This window comes from Calliphora vicina, chromosome 5 (genome assembly GCF_958450345.1).
Source record: "Calliphora vicina chromosome 5, idCalVici1.1, whole genome shotgun sequence".
Lineage (NCBI taxonomy): Eukaryota > Metazoa > Arthropoda > Insecta > Diptera > Calliphoridae > Calliphora > Calliphora vicina.
The window spans coordinates 102983413-102996363 of record NC_088784.1 but is presented as its reverse complement, the minus strand read 5'-3'; the positions used below and the strand labels follow the sequence as shown (position 1 = coordinate 102996363).

General features: G+C 29.1%; 1 protein-coding gene across 1 annotated transcript in view; it reads left to right on the top strand.

The window, feature by feature from the left end:
• Positions 1-12951, top strand: part of Dgk (diacyl glycerol kinase 1) — a 201471-nt gene that overhangs the window by 62778 nt on the left and 125742 nt on the right. The window contains exon 3 of the mRNA XM_065513526.1: positions 12032-12174. The gene's annotated coding sequence lies outside the window, so the exon portion shown is untranslated. The remainder of the gene's footprint in view (positions 1-12031; positions 12175-12951) is intronic.

Genomic DNA, 12951 nt, shown 5'->3' with positions numbered 1-12951 from the left:
AAAACAGATAATAAAATAAACTACAAAAAAGAAAAAAAAAACGTTTACTTAAGGCCAAAAGCAGCAGCAACAGAAAATACCACATTTCATACAAAATCAACTGCATTGTCGAAGTTTAAAAATAAAAAAAAATAAATAAAAAAAAAAGTGAGACAATTGAATAGACGCAAAAACTCAGCAGAAAACGTATTTTGCATAAATGAATAATGGTAGAAAAAAACCTGAGGTCACCATGGCCATAATAATTAAGAATATTCAATATTCAATACTCAACGCATGCAAAGAAAGAAATCAGGGCACGTAGTAGGGATTTCTCCAATTTAAAATGGAATTTGTTTATTTCGTTAAAGAATTATACATGCAATGCAGTAGACATTATTTAACAAGTGTTTTAAGAAATGTTTAAAACGAAATTTAAGCAGAAATTATTAATATACATATAAATATGCATTTTATCCAATACAAAGAATTGTTTGATACGAGTATAATTGTTTTTTGTAAAGCACTTGGAATGATTTTAATTAACTATAATTTATAAAGTTGTGAAACCGTTAGAAGCTAACGGTATCACTTATTTAGATTTTAGCGGTAACGTTATATCATTTCGGCAACTTCATTTTAAACATGATATCTAGAAATGTATGTTTTTATAAAAATCGTTCCTTTATATATTTTTTTTAATCATTAAATATTAAATACGATTTGTATACCCTACACCACCGTAGTGGGGAGGGTATAATGCGTTTGTGCATATGTTTGTAACGCCCAAATGTTTGTAACCCACCTTAAAGTATACCGATCGACTTAGAATCACTTTCTGAGTCAATTAAACGATGTCCGTCCGTCTGGCTGGTTGGCTGTCCATGTAAACCTTGCAGAGTACAGGTCGCAATTTTGAAAATATTTCGATGAAATTTGGTACATATTATTTGTTCGGCTCAAGGACCAAGCCTATTGAAACTGGCTTAAATCGATCCATTATTTCACCTAGCCCCCATACAAATGTCCTCCCGAAATTGGACTTTAACGGTCATAAATGTTTAATTTATATATGTATCTCCACAAATTCCGCTCCAAATATGTTTTATATACACAAAATTCATGTCACCAAATTTTGTTACGATCAGTCCATAATTAGTCATAGCTCCCATATAGACCCGCTTCCGAAAATCACTTTAACGTGCATAAATCGCTTAAAAATGTTGGTATACTCACAAAATTCAACATAGTAAACTTTCATATAGACATAAATCGCACGACCTAATTTCATGGTGATCGGTCCATAATTGGTCATAGCTCCCATATAAGGCCCACTTCCGAAAATCACTCAAAAATATAAATTATTGAAATTTTAAAAGAGAAATGTTTTTGCTCTTTTACTTAGTGTAGGGTATTATATGGTCTGGCTTGACCGACCATACTTTCTTACTTGTTTTCATATAAATTTTTTCATAAACAAGACTTTTTCAAAAAAACAAGAACCGTTTTGTTAAAGCTTTTTTTACTAAAACACTAAAGTAAAACAGTTTTTCCACAAAAAAAAATCTCAACAAAAATTTTTTTTACTAAAAAATAATTTCATCTTAAAAAAACGGTTTTCACTAAAAAACAAATAGTTTTTCACTAAACAATTAATCAGTTTTTTACTAAAACCGTTTTATGTTTTGGTTTGCAATAAAAACTATTTTCACTAACGTTTTTCCACTACCCTGAATCCTGAATACCGATTTTTACTACAAAAAATGTTTTCATCAAAACCGTTTATGAGTAATCGTATGTCAAACGTCTCTTAACGAAAAATTATTTCTACTTAATTTTTCAGAAAAAAAAACGATTTTTGCTAGCAACGTTTTTCACTTATAACAATTTTTCATTAAAACTCCGTTTTCACTTAACTTTTTTTACTAAAGCACGTTATAAAAACATTTTTCACCAAAAACCTAAAACAATGTTTTTAATAAAAGAAACCTTTTTCGTAAAAGTTACCGATTTTTACAAAAAGAAACTTTTTCACCAAAAAAATTTCACTAAATGCCGGGTTTCACAGAAATGCCGCATTTCACCCACAAACCGTTTAGCACAAGAAATCGTATTCCACTCAAAAAAAAGTTTTTTAATAAATTTTACTAAAAAACGTTTTTCACCAAAAGAAACACTTTTGATTAAAAATCGGGTTTTTACCAAAACTAGATTTCTGACTCATCAAATTACCGATTATTACAAAAATAAACTTTTTCGCAAAAAAAAACTTTTTCACTTAAAAAGGTTTTTCAATTTATTTTACTAAAAATAATTTCTTCTTAAAAAAGAGTTTTCCCTAAAAAAAGTTTTTGTAACGTTTTCCACTAAAGAAACGTTTTCATAACGTGTTTCGCTAAAGAAACGTTTTCACAACGTTTTTCACTAAAGCAACGTTTTTCTCTAAAAACCGTTTTCACTAAAATAAAGTTTTCTCTTTAAAAACCGTTTTTCAAGAAAAGGAATCCTTTAATTAAAAATCAGTTTTTTACTATAAACCACAAACAAAAAAAAAAACATTTTTCATAACGTTTTTCTCAAAGGTACATTTTTCTCTAACAACCATTTTTTATTAAAAATTGTTTTCACTTTAAAAACCATAAGTTTCATCAAATTACCTATAATAACAAAAATAAAATTTTTCACCAAAAAAAAAAAACACCATAAAACACTTTTATAACTAAAAATCGTATTGAACTTAAACAAGTTTTTCAATAAAAAACTTTTCACCGCAAAAACGTTTTTTATAACGTTTTTTGCTATAGAAACGATTTCATAATGTGTTTCGCTAAAAAAACGTTTCCATAACGTTTTTCACTAAAAAAAAACGTTTTTCTCTAAAGACCGTTTTCACTAAAATAATTCCTTTCCATTAAAAACCCGTTTTTCACTAAAACCAAAAATTGTTCATAACGTTTTTCCCAAAAAAATTGTTTTTCTCTAATAATCGTTTTTCATTACAAATCGTTTTCACAAAAGTAACCATTTTTATTAAAAACCTGGTTTTTACCAAAACCTAAAAATTTTTCACTAAGAAAGGGCTTCTCACTAAAAATCCGTTTCAGCAAATACTAATTTTTACAAAGAGAAATTTTTTCCAAAAAAAAAAATTTTCACTAAAAGCCGGTTTTCACCAAAATGCCGTATTCCGCTGTTTAAAAATCATATTTAACTTAAACAAGTAAGAGAGCTATATTCGGCTGTGCCGAATCTTATATACCCTTCACCAAATTATACTTAAAAATAAAAAATTTAAATATTTTTAAGTGAACAAAATTTTTTTTTTCATTTTTTGGAAAAAAAATTTTCAAATTTCAATTTTTTTTAAATTTTAAAATTATTTTTAAATTTTAAAAATTTTTTAAATTTTTTTGTTGAAAAAAAAAATCGAATTAAAAATTTTTTTTCCAGATTTTGACCCATTGTAGGTCCAACTTACTATGGTCTTATATACGTCTTATAGGTCTTTGAAATATCTATCATTGGATATCCATATTGTCTATATTAATGACTTAGTAATCCAGATATAGGTCAAAAATAGGTCAAAAATCGAGGTTGTCCTGGTTTTTTCCTCATATCTCAGCCATTTGTGGACCGATTTTGCTGATTTTAAATACCAATCTTCTCGAAAGCATGTCTGACGGACAGACAGACGGACATGGCTTAATCGACTCCGCTATCTATAAGGATCCAGAATAAATATACTTTATAGGGTCGGAAATGAAAAATGTAGAAATTACAAACGGAATGACAAACTTATATAAAAATTGTTTTTTACCAAAAAAATTTTTTTTACTAAAAAATAATTTCTACTTAAAAGAAACTAAAGAAACGATTTTCACTAAAAACCGTTTTCAAAAAAAAAAACAAGTTTTTCACCATTAAAACGTTTTCACTTAAAAACCGTTTTTCACTAAAAACAAGTTTTCCGCTAAAAAAAAGGTTTCCACAAAATCAATTGCCCACTAAAAATACATTTCATTAAAAACCAATTTTTTACTAAAAACTTTTTTCATTAAAAACCGTTTTCACCAGAATGACGTATTTCACTAAAAACCGTATTTCACTTAAAACAAATGTTTACTATAAATTCAGTTTTTGATCTAAGGTACCTTTCAGATTAACTCAGCAATCATTCCTACAAATCCTTTCCACTACTGCCTAACTTATATCTCTAAGTTTTTGCATCCCTAAGCGTTCTGTTGAGTGCAATACATTGTATAGCTAAATTAAAACATTATGTCTGCACAATAGACTGAAAGCATTTCCAAACCTTTAAAATTCTGCATAATCTTGTAATTATTTCATTTGAATAGCTTACATTTTGCGTGTTTGAGCAATAAAACGAGATCTTTTCAGTTAGACTTAAATAATTGGCATTAAATTCTTAGCATGCATTATGCCAAGATATAAATACAAATTCATTCATAAACTCTTTACCTTGAAGAGCATATACAAATAGTAAAACCATTTAATTAAGGATTTAAGACTTTTTAATCGCTGGCTTCATTATTTTTACAGAAATACAAATTATACTGGCACATCTACTCCAGATTATGCATAAAAGACCAGCAAACAAGCAGGTTTGATGAACAGAAATTGAAGAGAATTGAAGTCAAATGCTGATTAAAAAACAAATTTTGGTGCCAATATAAAGTTAGTGGTTTTAATCTACTTGTAGGTTACAATCTACCTTAATTTTTCAATATTGGCCGTCATAAGTAAATTTGTGTGCCCGTTTCGTAATCTTATATCGGCATTTCTATAAATCAATTGATTAAGGCCCTTTTACCTTTTATTAAGCTTTAAAAATCTTGGATTTAATTATTAGCATAATGTAAAAAGATGGCATAGTCGGAAATTAAAATGCATGATAACTTGTATTAGCACAATAGGCATTTCTTTGTGTGGTTACAGGATTTGGTATTAACATTTGTCATCAAGCAAAGAAAGCTTTAAATTTCAAACATTTGACTTTGTGCTTGCTGGGTGTATTTTAGCGTATGTATATTGAATGCATGAATAATGTACCTGCAATACATACACAATTTTGCATACAATTATTCATTCATTTTCCATATGATTGAGACAAACTCACACAATCTGGCATAAGAGGGTGGCACTTATTTTGCAATTTTTCGATTTTCGATGATTTAAAGTTGTTCTCCGTCATCTAAAAATCTAATTTTTAGTGTAGAGATCGAACTTTGCTGTCTGGGACAACTTTGGAGCGCAGATATATTTAAAATTAAAAACTCATTTGAATTTTTTATGTTCCAATGTCGCGTTCTTGTACCTAAATCATTGTTTGTTATCAGTACTAAAGTGGTAAAATATTTTAATTTAAATCAAAATTGAGTGCCTTTAACTGAAAAAACCAGTTAATGCTTCTAATAATCACACTAAACATTTTATTTTGATATTCAAAGTATGTCTCGTTCGCGATCGTAAATGTTAGGAGTTATAGGACTTTTAAAACATTATTGCCCAATTCACAATTGATGTCGTAGCGTTGTAGCATTGCATATCGTAAATATTTTTCAAACAAATTTTTCGAAACAAAAACAAAACATTAATAAAAAATTACGACATACAAGGATACAACAATACGACACCAATTGTGAATTGGGCAAATATATATTCGTAAATATCTCCTATAATTAATAAATTATTTCATTGTGTCATCTACTTTCATAGTGAATAGACGTGTTAAACTCTTTACGCAAATCAATTTCTGAATAATTTAAAAATTCCAATTTTCACAAACAATTCTGTGCTTTGCATTGAAAAACAATTTCTTGTGCTAACTAATTGTTGTTACATTTAAAACAACAATTACTAAACAAGTTAAAAATTCCAATCCCCACAAACAATATTGTGCTTTACATTTAAAAACAACTTCTTGTGATAACTAATTGTTGTTACATTTAAAAAAAAACAACATGCAAGCAGATGTTGATGAAGATGAAACAAGTGGTGATTCGAGTGATAATAGTTACTTAAACTGGCAAAAAATTATTAAAACAACGCGAAAAAGAAATTTAAATGAATCGCCAAAAATTTACAAAAACAAAAAGCCAACATTAACAAGTGATGATGTACCCTCAACTAGTAATAAATTTGCTATGTTACAAAATAACGATGATGATGATCATGATGATGGTAATGAAGAAACAACAACACCTAAACCTCCACCGATTTACATTCCTGATGTAGTCAACGTGAATAGTATGATAAGTAATATAACTAAGATTATACCTAAACAAGATTTTAATTATAAATCAGTAAGAAATGATCAGATTAGGCTTATGGTAAAGAATGTTGACTCATATAGGAAAACTGTTAAATATTTGCAAAGTTGTAATATAGGATTTCATACCTATCAGCTTAAACAGGAGCGATCCTATAGAGTTATAATTAAAGGATTGCATCATTCAACTCCTCCTGAAGATATTAAGGCAGAATTACTTTTGTTAGGTCACCAAATACGAAGCGTTACAAATGTTCAAAGTCGAGTAAGCAGGCAACCTTTGCCTATGTTCTTTGTTGATCTGGACCCTCAACCAAACAATAAAGACATATTTAATATAAAAGCTATAAACAATGCTATTGTTACTATAGAGGCGCCTAGGAAGACGAATGAAGTAGTTCAGTGCCATCGATGCCAACTGTTTGGCCATACAAAAACGTATTGTAACAGGCCATTTAATTGCGTAAAATGTGGTTTAAATCACCCAACGGCTGAATGCAGTAAGGATACCAATACTCCTGCTCGTTGTATTAATTGCTTACAAAATCATACCGCCAATTACCGAGGCTGTCAAGTTTACCAAAGGTTAATTTCAAAAAGATTATACAATCGAAACATGCATAATAATATAAATCAGACTACCAATTTTTCGGCAAATCCAAATGACTTTCCCCATATAAACGATCGCAATTTTATAAATACAAGTGATAATCAATCGCCTACAACACATCAACACAATCAGTCTTACTCTGAAACTTTAAGGAACACTAATAACGTAAGCACAAGCTCAATGGACAGAATTGAAGCTATGTTAGGAAACCTCATCAACATGATTACAATGTTAATTTCAAAATTATGCAAATGAATTTGCGTATTGCAATATGGAATGCCAATGGGCTTTCTAACCATAAAACTGAAGTTGAAACTTTTATAAACATGAACTTCATTGACATATTTTTAATATCTGAAACGCATTTTAATAAAAAATCATTCTTTAAAATCAATGGCTTTGACCTCGTATGTTGCAATCATCCAGATGACAGGTCTCATGGTGGTTCAGCTGTACTAATAAGATCAAATATACAATATATTATTCTAGATGACTACAAAAAACCGTATTTACAAGCTGCTGGTATACAAATTAAGTGCAACAACAATAAAATTAATATATATTCCGTATATTTTCCACCACGACATAATATTAAATTTCAAGACTACCAAGATTTCTTTTTGAAACTAGGACATACTTTTTTGGTTGGCGGAGATTTTAATGCCAAACACCCATGGTGGGGTTCAAGATTAAGTAACCCTAAGGGCAAAGAGCTATATAAAAGTATACTAACTAATAAATTTTCCGTTTTATCAACTGGAAGGCCAACCTACTGGCCAAGTGACCGTAGAAAAATCCCAGACTTACTGGATTTTGTTATATATTCTGGCATTCCAAGTAATCTATTAGATATTCTAGATTCAGATGATCTTAGCTCTGATCATTCACCGCTAATAGTAAACTATGACAGATATTTACCAACAGAAAAAGCATTTAATTGTACCACTTCAAAAACAGATATTAATTCTTTCAAATATTGGCTAGATAAAAACATAAATCTTAATGTAAGAATCAAAGATGGCTACGAGTTAGATGATGTTGTGGAACAATTTACAAATTTAGTTCATGAAGCAGCCTACTTATCAACGCCATCCACATTTCGAAAAAATAGAGTTGTGGTTTCTGCAGAGATTAGAAGTCTTATACAGAATAAAAGAAGACTGAGGCGTTTATGGAAACTAACCAGAAATCCGTTGGATAAAAGAAATTTTAATAGAGCTACAAGTGAACTTAAAGGACGTTTAAATGAGATAAAAAATCAAAATTTTAATACATATTTAAAAAATCTTACTGTTCATAACAATCAAAATAATGAAAACAATTTATGGAAAGCGACAAAGTATCTGAAAAAACCGACAAAAAGAAATGTACCCATTAAAGATATTAATGATTCTTGGTGCAAATCAGACCATAAAAAAACGTGTGCTTTTTCTCAATATCTTGAATCCACATTTCAACCTTTTTCTTTTAACAATGAAGAAAGCAATATTACGTCCTATTTAGATATTCCATGCCAAATGGATCTTCCTATTAGGCACATAACACCTAGGGAAGTTGAATTAGAAATATCCAAACTGAACAATAAAAAAACTCCAGGATATGATAAAATAAGTTCTAAAGATATTAAATTGTTCTCTAAAAAAGCAATAGTTTTTCTTACTCTAATTTATAACTCGATAATGAGGCTACATCACTTTCCATCGCAATGGAAATGTGCAGAAATTGTTATGGTGCTAAAACCAAATAAACCTGAAAATGTTATAAATTCTTATAGGCCAATAAGCTTGCTATGTTCTCTTTCCAAAATATTTGAAAAACTTTTCTTGAAAAGATTGCAAACCATATTGGATAGTAAAAAAATAATACCTGAATATCAATTCGGCTTTCGTCAAAAACACGGGACGCCTGAACAGTGTCATCGTATTGTTAAAGTTATAAGAAATGCTCTAGAAAGAAAACAATACTGCTCAGCGATATTTTTGGATGTTAAACAAGCATTTGACAGAGTATGGCACCCGGGTCTTCTGTACAAGTTGAAATATATTCTTCCAGCTCCATTTTATTTTGTTCTTATGTCATACATAAAAGATCGTCACTTTTATGTTAAGATAAACGACAGTTTCTCCGAAATTTGTGATATAAAAGCTGGAATACCTCAAGGTAGTGTACTGGGACCGGTGCTTTACACTATTTACACCTCAGATATGCCAATAAGTGAGGAAACAACAATTGCTACGTATGCGGATGATACTGCTCTAATTGCGTGTAACAATAACCCCACAGAAGCCTCAAGAATGTTACAGTGTCACGTTGATGTTATTTCAAATTGGTTTAAAAAGTGGAACATATGTGTAAATCCAGAAAAATCATCTCATATCACATTTGCACTAAGAAAAGGCGATTGTCCAGCTATATATATTGACAGACAACAAATTCCGAAATCGAATTGTGTAAAATATCTTGGAATTCACTTGGATAGACGTCTAACGTGGAAAAACCACATAAAAGTAAAGAAAGAACACCTTAATATTAAAACAAAGCGAATGTACTGGTTGCTGGGTAGTAACTCGGAATTAAGTATAGAAAACAAAGTTTTGCTCTATAAAACAATATTAAAGCCTGTATGGACATATGGAATAGAACTATGGGGAACCGCCAGCAACTCCAATGTTGAAATTCTGCAACGTTACCAGTCGAAAACTCTTCGTATGATAGTTGACGCTCCCTGGTTTGTCACTAATGACAACATTCATAAAGATTTATCTATGCCTAAAGTGAAACAGGAAATTAATAGATACAGCTCCAACTACCTTAAACGACTTAGTTATCATTCTAACGTTCTTGCTATAAACTTACTAGACGATAGTGATGAGGTCAATAGACTTAAAAGATATCATGTACTGGACCTGCCTTTTAGACGTTAATCAATAAATACTTTTCAAACCTGTAAATATGTTAATATGTAAATTTGTAAATTTTATAAATAGCTATTAGAAATAGAAAGACTAAGTTAATTATTATATAACTTGTTAAGATATGTTTTAAACTCAATGGGGTTTAAACAAATGTAATATTGTATTTTTAACAAATTTGCTTATTATTGTAAAATAGATTGCAAATAAATATGAAAGAAAAAAAAAAAAAAAAAAAAAAAATAAATTATTTGAATAATATGTTTATCATTGAATAATACTTTTGATTGCAAATAAAAGCCGTTTAGTAGTTTAAAAATTGTAACAACTCTTTATTTATTTAAAATGTACAGCAACAGAATTAAATAGTCACTCAATGTTCTTTTTTATACACGTTTATAAATTCGCAGAAATACAGACACACTTTAAAATGTACACGAATTCACTTGAAAAACACAGCACTCAGTTGATGTTTATTCGAAAAGCGTCTCTGATAAACTCACTAACGACTGCAACCTCTGCTACTATTTATAACACTGACATCTGCACTCTAGATTGCTCTTTAACTTTAAATCAGCCGTTAAAATTGAATTCAAGTACAATTTCGTAACAATATATTTTTATTCTCGAGTTTATTTATTACATTTTATCCGATTTCTTGATTTAATTCGGTTGTAAAACAATTAAATTGAAATATTTCGCAATTTCTCATGGATCTGTCGTAAATCAAGATTATGACAGATGGGAAACTAGCAGTTACTATTTATATAAACAGTGCCATCTTCTAATAGTTTCATGAATTATCTATGGGACAAAACTAGAATGTTCTATTTACACAATGACCATCTATAACTGTTGGCAGCTTTAATATTAATGTTAGCTTTAACAGTTAATTTTGTCATACTTAAAAACAATGTTAATAACAGCGTGTTAGCAACATTTCTGATAAGTAAAAGTTTCTAGTAAAGGAAATGTTTGTAAACATGATGAAGCAGCCTTCGTCATAAACAGTTAAATAGTTTAAATTAATATTTTTACGAAATTGTCTTATCAATTTCGTAACAATATTAATTTAAATTATGGATTTTCTTTCTTCAACTGGGAAAGATATACAAAATATTAACGGCATCCGAAAAAATCATTATTTTTGCTGGGACACTCATTTCGCATTAAAATCAGCTCAAACAGTGTATTTATTGAAAAACAGTATTTGATAATTTTACTTACTTTGCTTTATATTTATCACAATAATTGTAAAGCAAAGTATATAAATACGAAGTTTTTTGTAGTTTATACAATTTTGGGTTGAATTTACTTGACTAATCGATAGAACAAACATAACGGGAAAATATGTCACGTGACAAATTAAATTAAATTTTGTAAAACAACAATCAATGTATACATTTCAACAAGACAACTTTCAATTGATAGCTACATTATTTCATTATTTCCAATTCGTTGTTTTCAGCATTTTCCTAGAGGCCGTCGAAAACGAGTTCTAGTTTTTGTCGCATTCGGGATACCATGTCGATGGCTAATACTCGTATATAGGGAACTAGTGCTACAAATATGCTATAGAAAAATGTTACTAAGAGAAACAATTAGATTTCTTTATTTTTTCACTTCAAATACGTGCGAATGTCGCGTTCGGGACCGTGGGAATAGCAATATATGCTTGAAATTTTATGATTTTGTTGGTATCAATTTACAATGGTTTATCGCTGTCAGTCAAGTTTTTATATAGATTTTTTTTCCATTTTTTTTTTATTTGACAAATATTTTTTCTAAAAAAATACTACCTCTAAACGTTATCCGATTTATCTCAAATTTGACTATTTAATTTTTAGATAACAGAGAAAGAATCTTGGGAGCATAGAACAAGTGCAAAGTAAGAACCACCCTATTGACATATATGTACGCCGAGTTATAGAAAAAAAAACGAGAATCGTTGAAAAAGTAAAAATGAAATGAATTGAAAACATGACAAGCTTAACAATTGACATTCATTAGGGTTTTATTTATACAATCACACATCCTCATACATGCATAAACAGCAGAAAGTAAATGTGGGTGCATATATTTGAGTCTATGAAAAAGTACACTTACAAAAAACCTAATTAGAATTGCTAAATGGGTATGAATTAAATCAATATTTTCCATTATAAATATACATATTTTTTTGTTAAAAAAAAAATCCTTTATTAACAAATTTAAATATAACTATACTTTTTTTCTTTTTAGATATTCTTCACCCACACACTAAAACGCGCATTGAAACCAATGTAAGTTTTGTCTTCATACGACATAGAATATACAAAAAATACTTCCAATTCATGAGAAATATATTTGTTTAATCAAAATTGAAGAACGAGCAAAGAAAAAAGGTATGTAAAATGCTTCAATGAAAATATCTCAAAATTAAAAAGCTGGTTAGCCAGAGACATATATAGGCATTTCTATGATGCAGAACGCGACATTCGTATTAAAGAAATATTAAACACTTTGTGTATGTTTCTATTTTTATTAGAATTTTAGTAGCCCTATGATTAGTGCAAAAGGTAGTTCTAATGGTTTTGTTGTTTACAATATACTAGCCATAAACATGGGATCCAGAACGCTACAAAAAATAGAAAAACACCTAAATATTGCGCATTGAAACAGAATTAGTTAAAGCAAGATTTTTTTAAACTAAGGTAGAATAATATTAAACCCAAGTGCTTAAAATTTGAACAAAATTTGAAAAAGTGTAGAGTTGAGGTTGCACAGTAGACCGTCTCAGTTTTTACACTTTTTTCGAAATTCCTTCAGTCACATCGAGTTTCTTAATCTACTCTAAAAACCAAAAATTTTGGTGTATAACACTTAAATATTAATGAACGGGAAGTGGCCTCTCAAATCGTTTTTTCGTTTTTTTAGGCAAAATGCATTTTTTACAAAAAATTAAAAAATCTTGCTTTAGTCATTTGCCCCTAACTCAAGCACTTCTTAACGGATTAATTAACCTAATTACATGCATTAGAAAGCTAATTAAATATTCTAAATGTTTCTTAAAGCAACATTGGCATTTTGTTCGATTATTTTTTATTCATAGCATTAGAAATTCTGATTTTCAAATAAAAACATATAATTTTTTTTAATTTTTGCTTACCTTTTCTTATATA